This window comes from Dipodomys spectabilis, unplaced genomic scaffold, assembly GCF_019054845.1.
Source record: "Dipodomys spectabilis isolate Male_0828 unplaced genomic scaffold, ASM1905484v1 ptg000039l, whole genome shotgun sequence".
Taxonomy (NCBI): Eukaryota; Metazoa; Chordata; class Mammalia; order Rodentia; family Heteromyidae; genus Dipodomys; species Dipodomys spectabilis.
The window spans coordinates 14,615,926-14,628,251 of NW_024870716.1; positions in this window are offsets into that span (position 1 = coordinate 14,615,926).

Genomic DNA, 12,326 nt, shown 5'->3' on the forward strand with positions numbered 1-12,326 from the left:
TACTGTGAAATTCGGGAAATTATGTAATCACTTAATCACAATCAAAAAAAAAAAAAAGAACCTCGGAGAAGGTAGGGAGGGAAGGGATGGTACAGGGAAAACAATGGAGGGGGTAACAATGTTCAATAGGAAGTGTACTCATTACCTCACTCATGTAACTGTAACCCTCTGTATAGTATCTTTACAATTAAAAAAAAAAGCACAGACAGTACACAGCTAGCCCTGGACCATGTTGGCCAGAGGGACACAACAAAAATGGGCAAGCAGATGCATGCATATTAACATATGAATTTCTAAATGGAACTAGTGGTATACAGGCCAAATAAACCAGGATTTACAAGTAACTTAGGTTAGAACCAGCTAAAATCAATCTTTAAGGGAAAAAAGCAAATAAGCCTAGAATAATAAGGCCAGAAGTGGTTTTGTGGCTGAAGCTGTAGAGTGCTAGCTTTGAGCAAAAGGAAAGAAGCTCAGGGATGGTGCCCAGGTCTTGAGTTCAAGCCCAGGATTGGTTAAAAAAAATTGAAGTAGAGGTATTTATGCTAGATTGCTACTAGAAGTGTGGTCCATTAATGGGCAGTATCAGAATCATTTGGGAACTTGTTAGAAATGAAGTCTTAGCCAGGCATGGTGATTTGTTCACACCTGTAATCCTAGGACTTGGAGGATGAAGTAGCAGAGGTGTGAGTTTGAGGCCAACCTTGACTACTAGTGAGACCTTAGCTTCAAAAAGTCTCAGAGCCTACCCAGAGCTCTGAACCAGATCATGTACTTTCAGAAAACCTCTTGGTAATATAAATAAACATTCAATTGCAAGCAGTACCGTACTGGATATTTCATGAATTCTGTTAAATCCAATACTTGTCACTTGTAAAATGCAGTACCACAAATGGAGTCTAGATCCTGCTTCATGAGTTTTGAAAGTAAGTTAGCAGCAGTTGGGGAAGGGGTTAGGGAAGGGGCAATACCCTCCAAGGGATCACCAATGACGACTATGGCTATATCCAATAGACCTACTTGTTACCTTGATGACTATGTCACACTGGAAAGCCCAGCCATTCCCTTCTTCTTTCTCCTTGGCTTCTTGGGTATATAGCTCTGGCTTTTTCACTACTTCTCCAGGTAAGTTTTTCTCTGTTGGACCTTAAATCTTGGTTTGCAACACAATGACTTGTTATCATCTCTTCCCAGTCCATGCATTCTTATAGGGTCTTTCTCTTTTTTTATTGTGAAAATATTGTACAGAGGGGTTACAATTACATGGGCAAGATAATGAGTACATTTCTTATCAGCATTGTAGCCTCCTCCTTTGTTTCCCCTTCCCATCCCTTCCATCCTCCCCCCATCCCCACCACCCAATCTTCCCCGCCTCCCCCCTCCCCCCACCAAAGTTGTAAAGTTTGTTTTCGACATAATGACTTGTACATCTCATTGTTGCAATGGGTCCACCTGTATCCCTATTTAAACAATTTGTTTTTCCCCTCCCCCTCCACAAATTTTACCGACATCAAATACAGTGAAAGCAGGGGTTATACTGTGGGGGAAGGACATACAAAGCAACAAAGAAATAATCTTATAAATGTGTTAGAAACCATCTCATTAAAGAAAAAAAATATTTGAATACATATCTTAGGGTTCATTTCCCTAACATCACCTTATCTGACCTTCACTAGCCATACAACAGACAGGGTCTCATATCTAAAATATACCTTGAACTCAAAAAATTAAATCCTCCAACAACAAATCTTCAAAGAAACAACTGTCAAATAAATAAGTGGGCTAAAGACTTAAAGAGAAACTTCTCTGAAGAGGAAAGAAGTATGGCCAATAGACACATGAAGAAATGTTCAACCTCCCTAGCCATAAAAGAAATGCAAATCGAAACAACATTGAGATACCACCTCACCCTAGTTAGAATGGCTAAAATCAAGAACTCTAATAACAACAGATGCTGGAGGGGATGTGGACAGAAGGGAACCTTACTGCATTGTTAGTGGGAGTGTAAACTTGTTCAACCACTTTGGAAAGCAGTATGGAGGTTCCTCAAAAGACTCCACATAGAGCTCCTCTATGACCCAGCAATCCCACTTTGGGGCATTTACCCAAATGTTTACAAACAAGACCACACTAAAGCTTGCCAGCATAACTATGTTTATTGCAGCATTATTTACTATATGGAACCAACCCAGATGCCCCTCAGTAAATGAATGGATCAAGAAAATGTGGTATATATACACAATGGAATTCTATGCCTCCATCAGAAAAAATGACATTTTCCCATTTGTTAGGAAATGGAAAGGCTTGGAAAAAATTATATTCAGTGAAGTAAGCCAGGCCCAAAGAAACATAGGTCCCATGGTTTCCCTTATTTGCAATATCTAGTATATGTCTTATAGGGTCTTTCTAGGTAATCCAGGCTGGCAAAGTGCTAGGATTACATTTATGTACTACTATGCCTGACAATTTCAAGTACAACTTTAATTATTATGTCTATCTCTGAAGAATAAATTTCTCCTCCAGGCTCCTGCTCCTGACTTATTTGTCCATCCGACACACCTCGACACCACAAAGGTCACCTAGGATGTCAAACTCAGTAGGACAACTACTGAGTTCATTAGCTACCCTACAAATCTCCTTCTGCCCCATGCATTTTCTCTCCTGGAGAAAGGTGCTAAGTCTTCCATCTGCTCAAGCTAAAACCCCAGATCCAGTACCTTCTTCCCTCTCCTGTTATCAGTCACCTTCTAGGGGTTGCAGTTTCAACTTCTAGGAGCCACCTCACTCATATACTGTACCTCTGATTTCCTGAGCCTGTCAGCCTCCTCTTATGCCCCTGCCTCCATATCTCTTTCATCCATGCTGCCACACCACAAACCACAGTAGTTCCTCTAAAGCATATGGTTCATTTCCTCACTCCATCTCTCAAGGCTCTTCTACAACTTGCTCTACCCACCTTCCTCCTTGCTCTCCTCCCAATCATACTTTGCTTTCAGGATAAAGTCAAAGATCCAAAACAAACCTTCACTGTCTTGGCCTTTCCCAGCTCTCTAACTCTATCCCTTGCTAACTCTTCCTCCATAATATATCTCAGTCATATTTGGCAGCTACCAGCTCCCTTAGTGGGTCCTTATGCCAGGTCTTCTCTTTGCTCAATCACTCTTCCTCTTCAAGCAGCTAGTTAACCATAACTCATCATTCATGATTTCCTTGATCAATTGAGGCTCTCTGCTCCCAGCACCTTCCCACATAACACTCCTTAGGTCACTGACTCTTAGGCTTGGTGTCTGCCTCCTGCACTAAACAAAAAACTCTCTACAGTAGGGGCTGTGCCACCTTCCTCACTGTTGTATCTTGTTTAATCAGGCTGGCACATAATAGGTGATTCATAAATATTTTCAATAAAAGGAGAGGGAGCAGAGGTGGGGTAAATTTCCCAGGGGCAGGTAACATTGAAGACCTCAGGTTTCCCTGATACAAGCACACATTATTCCTCAACTATTATGAAGATGGTACCCATGGTGAAAGGGTTTGAATTAGCTATGAATAAGTTTTACTTTAGTCATCCTTGCACATATTACTAGAAGGTAATGGATGCTATGGCCACTGACGCAAGATAGTGACCCCTGTTTTATAACGATAAGAAAGCATAGCTCAATAATAAGAGAACAGACACTTCATGGGGGGGGGGGGTTGGGAGCTGTCCCTCAGCTCTTCAGCTCAGGGTTAGCATTCTACCACTTGAGCCACAGCTCCACTTCCAGATTTTTGGTGATTAATTAGACATAAGAATCTCACAGACTTTCCTGATCAGCCTGGCCTTGAGCTTCAATCCTCAGATCTCAGCTTCCCAAATAGCTTGGATTATGGGTGTATACCACCAATGTTCAGTTAGGCACATTCTTATTAAGCACACAGATTTTAGTTCTTACCTGTGTTTTACAAATTTCCTGAGCTCCTGAAGTTTCCATCTGTCATATTTTTCAAAGCGTTTGAAGTATTCTTCTGCATTAAATTTACCAGAACATGAGACCAGCCCACATTGAGCACCAATACCACCACGTCGAACCTGGAAATGGACAGCAAGATGGAGAACATGAAATGGGCAAAACTTCTGCTTCCAATTAATACAGTTAAATTTTATCCACATGATGCAAAACAAAACCAAGGAAATAATTTTGAATATATATCAAGTCATGGAAAAACAAGAAGGCTACTTCCCAAGGAATGTTCCTTCACTTTCTCCATCCTTACAGATTCTTCAAAGAATTACAAAGATATCCATGTTTATATCCCTCACTTCTGTTATAGGCTCGAGACAAAGTAATAACAAATACCTAATTAAAAAATCAATGATATTGACCTCTGATTTCTAATATATTACCCAAAAGTAGTAAAAAGAATATAGGAGAATTACCATAATTCTTATCTGTATAACTTGGAAGGCAGACTCAGTTCCTGTAGAAAAAAATAGTACTTGCTCTGGTTTTTCCAGTCTCTGTAAGAAAACCTGAAAGAAAGAAAAATTAGGAGTTTAAAACCCTAAGATTTAAGATAAACAAAAGCAAAGGATAACTAGCCAATTTGGAAGAAAAAAATATCATATTTAGTAGCATCATACAATTTTTTTTACCTCTTTGTACAGACATAACCACCTGAACAATGTTTATAAATAATATGACCTTTATTGTTTTATATTTCTGGTGGAATTGTGGTTGATGTTAGGGCACTCAGGCACTCTATCACTTAAGCCATGGCCCCATTCCTTTTTGCTTATTTTTCAGATAGGCTCTTGTGCTTTGATCCTAAAAAGCTCTTCTGTTAGATCCAAGGATGTCTTTTTTAAAATCCAAATGATACATCACATGCAAATGTTCAAGTCAGTGTCAGATAACCATTCTCCCCAGGACCCTGTTCTTTAAAAAAAACTTTAGTTATTATAAAGATGATGAACAGAGAGGTTACAGTTATGTAAGTCGGGTAGAGTCTCTGTCTGTCTGTCTGTCTGTCTCTCTCTCTCTCTCTTTCTCTCTCTCTCTCCCCCCAGGTCAGGGCTTAAACTCAGGGCCTGGGTACTGTCACTGAACTCTTTTGCTGAAGGCTTGCAGGATGCCACTTTGATCCACAGAGCCACTTCCTGTTTCCTGGTTGTTCATTAGAGATTAAGAATCTCTTGGGGACTTTTCAGCCCAACCTGACTTTGAATAGTGATCCTCAGATCTCAGTCTCCTGAGTAGCTAGGATTACAGGCAGGAGCCAACCAGCACCAGGCAAAAGAACATTTCTTTTTTTTTTTTTAACCTTGGCAACAAATAACTTTAATACTGAAGACATAGATGTTGAAGTAATTTATGCAATATGACTAGCTTACATTGACATTCTTACTGTAATCCAAGTGGTTATGTAGGAAGCCCTCCTAGAACTCTAGCTAATTACACAAGCAAAAAAAGATTTTAATTATAAATAGATAAATAATATGCCTGGTAAAACTCAATCATGACATTATTCTATGATATTACCTCCCTGGGGTAATTTATTTTCAATTGATAAATTGTATATATTTTATGGGTTCTATACATGGCTCTACTGTGGAATGCCCAAATCACAGTAATCAGTATATTCATCACCTCATGTTTACTATCTCCTTGCAATGAGAACACTACCACTCCTTTTAGTTGTTTTGAAATATACATTAACCTGGTACTTTGCTGTTCAGTGTCAGACCTTTCTGATGTACCTCTTAACCAATGAGTTTCCCCTCACCCACCCATCCATCCATCCATTCTGGAAATCACAGCCCTACTGTATTTCTGTTTGATTTTTGTAGATTACCATATGAGAGCATATGGTATTTTGTCTGTTCCTGACATATTTCTCCTAATAAAATGTTCTCTATGTCCATCATGTTATGACAGCTTTTTAATGCTAATATTTCAGTTAATCTATTATTTTGCAAATCCATTCACCCATGGAGACAGTGTGCTTCCATATCTTGGCTATTGTAAATAATGCAGCAAACACAGGCATACCGAAGATAGACCCTCAGCAGACTTTTCAAATCCTTTTTTTAATTTTTTTATTTTATGTTTATTTATTTATTTTTTGGGTCCGGTCGTGGGACCTGAACTCTGGGCCTGGGCGCTGTCCCTCAGCTCTTCAGCTCAAGGCTAGCACTCTACCACTTGAGCCACAGCGCCACTTCCGGCTTTTTTCTTTTTTCTTATGTGGTGCTGAGGAATCAAACCCAGGGCCTCAGGCATGCAAGGCAAGCGCTCTACCACTGAGCCACCTTCCCAGCCCTTCAAATCCTTTTAAGTATAGATACCCAATGGTGGGATTGCTGGATCAAAGATTGTTCTATTCTTAATTTTTAAAGAAAAATCCAGTTTTCCAAAGTGGCTACACTAATAAGGGTGTTTTCTCTAAATCCTTCTTTCATCCTTTTTTTTTTTTTTGGAGACAAGGGGTAACCATGTATTGCAAGCTGACCTCAACCTCACAATCCACAAACCTCATGACCACTGTGATACAGGCATTGTCTTTTTGGTAATAGCCAATGTAGCATGTGCAAGATGACAACTCATTATGATTTGTACTCTCGTTCCTCTGCCATGTATCTACTAGACACCAACATGTTTTGTTGATTACTTTTGAGTTTTATTCTTAGATACTCCAGATTAAAAATGAAACTCATGCAATTTAAAACTATACAGACTAATATAAATTATTCACATATATATATGCATATTCTTTTCCATTTTTCAGAAATATCTGCTCACTCTAAAAGTATCTCAATCTTGAAAATATTCTAATTTCTTTTAAAAGGTTACATGTAGAATGACACCAACTAGCGGGAGAGAGGGTATCTTACAAGTTTTTAGGAACCTATATGTGTTTTACTAAGTTTTAATTTTATCAGTTAAAGTCAAATTCCTCTCTTCCTATTCCCATTGTTTATACAAAAGACCAAAGTTTTTTTAAATCACTTAATATTCAATCTACAAGCATTTTACAGGCACCAAGAAACCCTACCATACTTCCATTTTTTTTTCAGAGTTACTTTTTAGCTTTTTACATTTTCTTTTTGAGGCCAAAGAAACATACTTAGCAGTCCTCAGAAAAGAAATGTAACAGTTCAAATAAAAAAAAAATTATGTTATATTCTGTAGTGACCTATGAAAAATGAATATTCACTATGACAATCAGTGCTGTCAAAATGAAATTCTTTTCCTCTTCTAGGGGTTGTATGTTGACCGTGTTATGGAGTTGTCATTAAATAAGTAAAAGAAGCGGAACCATTTCCCTCCTGCCGGCTGCAAGTATGTGTCACATCCTCACACTAGATAGCCACCTTCAGCAAAAATGATAAAAACAAAAAGACATGGGCTCATACTTGCTTTCCTATTTTCAAGGCTATTCCATGCTTACTTAAAATAAAGTGGTTCTGCAAGATTCTCACATCTCTAGAGTGATACTGGGGAACCTCCTTGCAGAAATTGCTGTCTGCTTCATTCTGCCTTCCCTCAACTTAGCAGCAAGGGAAATTTCCTTCACACTCCTGTCAATGACCAGGCAATTTCATCTTCAGTTGAAATTTGCACCCACTGGGAAACTTCCTCTTTAAAGGAGTCCCCTCACACCAACGTTTAAAAGCAGTCATGTCATTAAGCTGAAGAGTTTAGAAATCAAATCCAGAAGTTTCTGCCAGAAATTCAATTTATCTCCAATTCTCCTGAGTTCACTCAGCTTCCGGTTCTGCGGGCATTGGAGTGGCGCTCCGCAGGGCGCCCTTCAGTGCCTTCTTCCCATGAATCTCTGCCAGCTATCCAAGGAGCTCCAATTTGTCTCCAATTCTCCGGGGCTGAGCCACACACTCAATTTCCAGCTATGGCCGCGTGGGCACCGAGTTCGAAGGCGTGCTAGTCCCCAGCATCGCAGGGCTGCGCGGAGGTGACAGGGCGGACTGACTGCTGGAATCAGGCGGTACTCGCGCGGATCTGCTCCAGATCCTCCGCAGGGCTTTAAGGCCAACGCACTGGGGAGCCCCGGGGGGGACTTCCCGGGGATGTCAGGAAACGTGTTGTGGCCGGGCCGCCCCTGTTCCCTTGTGGGGAATCCTGGCGGATTGTGTGGGGCTTCGGTGGCCGAGAGGAGGGGCTGGATTCCCGGGAAAGTACATTTCTTTTTAATTTTTTTAAATTTTTTATTGTGAAAATACTGTATAGAGGGGTTACAATTACATGGGAAAGATAGTACATTTCTTATCAAGCATTGTAGCCTCCTCCTTTGTTTCCCCTTCCCATCCCTTCCCATCCTCCCCCGCCCCCCCCCCCCCAAGTTGTAAAGTTCGTTTTCGACATGACAACTTGTACTTCTCATTGTTGCAACAGGTCCACCTGTATCCTTATTTAAACGACTTGTTTTTCCCCTTCCCCTCCACAAATTATACCGACATCAAATACAGTGAAAGCAGGGGTTATACTGTGGGGGAGGGACATACAAAGCAACAAAGAAATAATCTTATAATTGCGTTAGAAACAAATGCATAAAAGAAAAAAAAACATTTAAAATACATATCTTAGGGTTCATTTTCCTAACATCACCTTATCTGACCTTTTCTGCTTGACTCATACATATACTAGATATTGCAAATAAGGGAAATCATGGGGCCTATGTTTCTTTGGGCTTGGCTTACTTCACTTAATATAATTTTTTCCAAGTCTTTCCATTTCCTAACAAATGGGGCAATGTCATTCTTTCTGATGGAGGCATAGAATTCCATTGTGTATATATACCACATTTTCTTGATCCATTCATCTACTGAGGGGCATCTGGGTTGGTTCTAGATCTTAGCTATGGTAAATAATGCTGCAATAAACATAGTTGTGCTGGTAGCTTTAGTGTGGTCTTGTTTGTAAACATTTGGGTAAATGCCCAAAAGTGGGACTGCTGGGTCATAGGGGAGCTCTATGTGGAGTCTTTTGAAGAACCTCCATACTACTTTCCAAAGTGGTTGAACAAGTTTACACTCCCACCAACAATGAAGCAAGGTTCCCTTCTGTCCACATCCCCTCCAGCATCTGTTGTTATTAGAGTTCTTGATTTTAGCCATTCTAACTGGGGTGAGGTGGTATCTCAATGTTGTTTTGATTTGCATTTGAAAGTACATTTCCTTCTGTACGATGTCACCCCTTCCCTTTTTCTCTCTAAACTATTCTTTTTTATTATTATTGTGAAAATACTGTACAGAGGGGTTACAATTACATGGGCAAGAAAATGAGTATATTTCTTATCAAGCATTGTAGCCTCCTCCTTTGTTTCCCCTTCCCATCCCTTTCCCATACTTCCCCCAGCCCCCCCCCACCCAATCATCCCCACCCCCCCACCAAAGTTGTAAAGTTCATTTTTGACATAACGACTTGTACATCTCATTGTTGCAATGGGTCCACCTGTATCCCTATTTAAACAATTTGTTTTTCCCCTTCCCCTCCACAAATTATACCAACATCAAATACAGTGAAAGCAGGGGTTATACTGTGGGGGGGAGGTGATGTTAGGGAAATGAACCCTAAGATATGTATTCAAATATTTTTTTTCTTTCATGCGATTGTTTATAACACATTTATAAGATTATTTCTTTGTTCTCTAAACTATTTTTAACCATTATGTTTATCAAGATGAAAGACAAAAATCAATTTTATGCTTAGTACAGAGTTTGACAAACCAAAGATTTATGAGGTCGAATCTCTGTAAGACAATATGCAAAACTTGTCACCAAAACCCAAGAAAATTAAATTCAGAGACAGGTTATTACGTGATTCTGTCATATGATTCTACACACAAATTCAAGAAACTAAAACCAATTCTGGCCTTACCATTATCTTTTTATATAATCCTTATCATATAATTGGGCTTCACACACACAAAATGATGTAACCTAATCAAATTATCTCTCTATCTCTATTCCTATATAGTCAATGGCATGGTTAAAGCTGCGGACCGGCTCTGTTGGGACACCTAGTGGAGGAACTGGAATAGGTGGGGAGATGGCAAACCCACAACTCACACACAAGAGGAGTGAATGCTGAGTGCGATTTATTGCAGAGGATAACAAGCTTTTATAGCAAAAGTCTCCATGAGGAAGGGCAAAAGTTTACACAATCTTGCTGCAAGGCTTTGTTATTGGGTGGTCACCAGCTGGCTGCCTGGTCTTGGTTTTTGGATGACAAGCTATGACGATAGACACTTGTTTTTGGCTTTACCTCTATTTTTAAGAAATACAATTGGTTCGATGTTTATCACCTATTAACCATTAACCAGAGCATATGGGCAAGGCGCTGGACAGAAAGGCATGAACTCTAGTACATTATAGTTACTTTTGTTTAGTTTTGTACTTTATACGTTTTAAATCTTTTTTAAGCAATTGCGCTCCTTTGCCATTCTTTAGAGGGTCCCCAATTTGTGGCCAAAAATCATGATATTCAGTATACTTAGTTAAATCTGGCCATATATCAAATTTCAGCTCATAGTGTCTTTTCTGTAACCCTTTCACATAATTGTTTACTCTTCTCTATAGAGGCCTTAACTGTCTCATAAGATCTTTTTTGTTCCTTCTTTAATAGTAAGCACCAAGGAGGCCTAGATCTGGCAAGTCTCTCAGTAAATGAAAGAGAGTAATAGGAAGTTCTTTTTTCCTAAATAGTTTACCCAACGGTTGCCATCCTAATCATATGCACCTGTAAAAGGCTATGGATCTGGGGGAAGTCTTTGGGGTCCTCTAGATAATGGAGGATCCCACCATTTTCCTCTGATAAGCCATTGCCACCTTTTATCTACCAACCTTTTAGGAATCTTATTTAGCTTTTGGCCTAAATATCTCTCTACATCTTTCTTATCTACAGGATATCTATATGGGCCTATTGTATATGCTTTAGGATTAAAGGAAAGTCTCCAGTAACCATACACTCTTTCTGCTCTAGCTGTGCCTACAGCTTTTTGTAAATCTCTTACAAACAATTTCTTCTGCTGAAGTGACGTCATGAAACCCCCAATACTTTTATATTTACTTATGACTTGTCTACTAGCCTCCATAAAAGGGGCTTTCAGGGTAGCACTTAACTCTGGTGAGTTAGTCATATTCTCAAGACACTCATCAGATGTTGGAGTAATCAACACTTCCAAGAAAGAGCCTTGAATAAGGGAACGTTGAGCATGAGTAAGTACAACAAGCAGCAGGCACAGTAAAAGATTAATAGGCACTCCTATACAGTGAAGAAAAGAAAAACAGGAACAGAAACACATCTTTCCCAGGGGCTTGTCAGCCTTTCCAGGAGGTAGGCCTCTTTGAAGTCCCATTCTCAGATCTGAAAGCAGGTTTCCCATGCTAAGCAGACTCCACCGGAGTAGGCGTGGCACTTAGCAGGGTCAGAAACTGCCTGGTAGATCAATGACTTTGATTGAAGTCATGTTCCATGTGTGCTTTCTCTCTCTCTCTCTCTCTCCATTTCCATTCTTCATGGCTAGCTGCTGAGAAGTAAGCAACTGCTACCGAACACCGTCAAATCACACCTTCCCATCCCGATATACACAGTGTTCCAAGTGGCCCTTCTGAGATAATTACCATCCTTCATTACTGCTCTAACAGAACAGCCAGAGGGATGCTTGCATAAGAAACCCAGGTAAACTGTGGGGACTCACCTGTGGCTTTCCTTCACATTAATTATCCATGAGAATCCTTACAGCCAGTGTGACCGACTTACAGCTTTTGCTTTTCTCTTAGTTACACTGATCTTGCTGTTTTCCTAAACAAACAAACAAACAAATAAATATCCAACAAGTTGACAAATGAAGCAGGGCTTTTGCAAATTTGCTCATCTCTTCTCTAGAAACTTCTTCCTCTATCTAAACCTTTGGGTGAACCTGGATGCTTAATGGCTCCTGAGTGTAATCCTAGCTACTCAGGAGGCTGAGATCTGAAGATCCCTGTTCAAAGTCAGCCTGGGCAGACAAAGCTGACAAACTGGTCTAGAGTTGGGGGTGGTAAGTCACTAGGGTCAGTGGCCGAGCTGGAAAAGCAGAACATCAAGAGGGCATGTGTGGAGTGTGGCAGAGAAGAGGGTATCAGGGAAGAAGCAATTAAGGGATGAGCACTGGAGCAAGGAGTCCAGATTCTCTGTGGTCCAGGAAGTCTTTCTTCAGATCCCTCACCATTGTGATGCACCCATTAGCAGTCTTGGTTGACTGCATGTTTGTTTAGTATTTCAGCCCAGTCATTTTATTATTATTATTATTTTTTTGTCTTTTCTTTTTTGGTACTGGGGATTGAACCC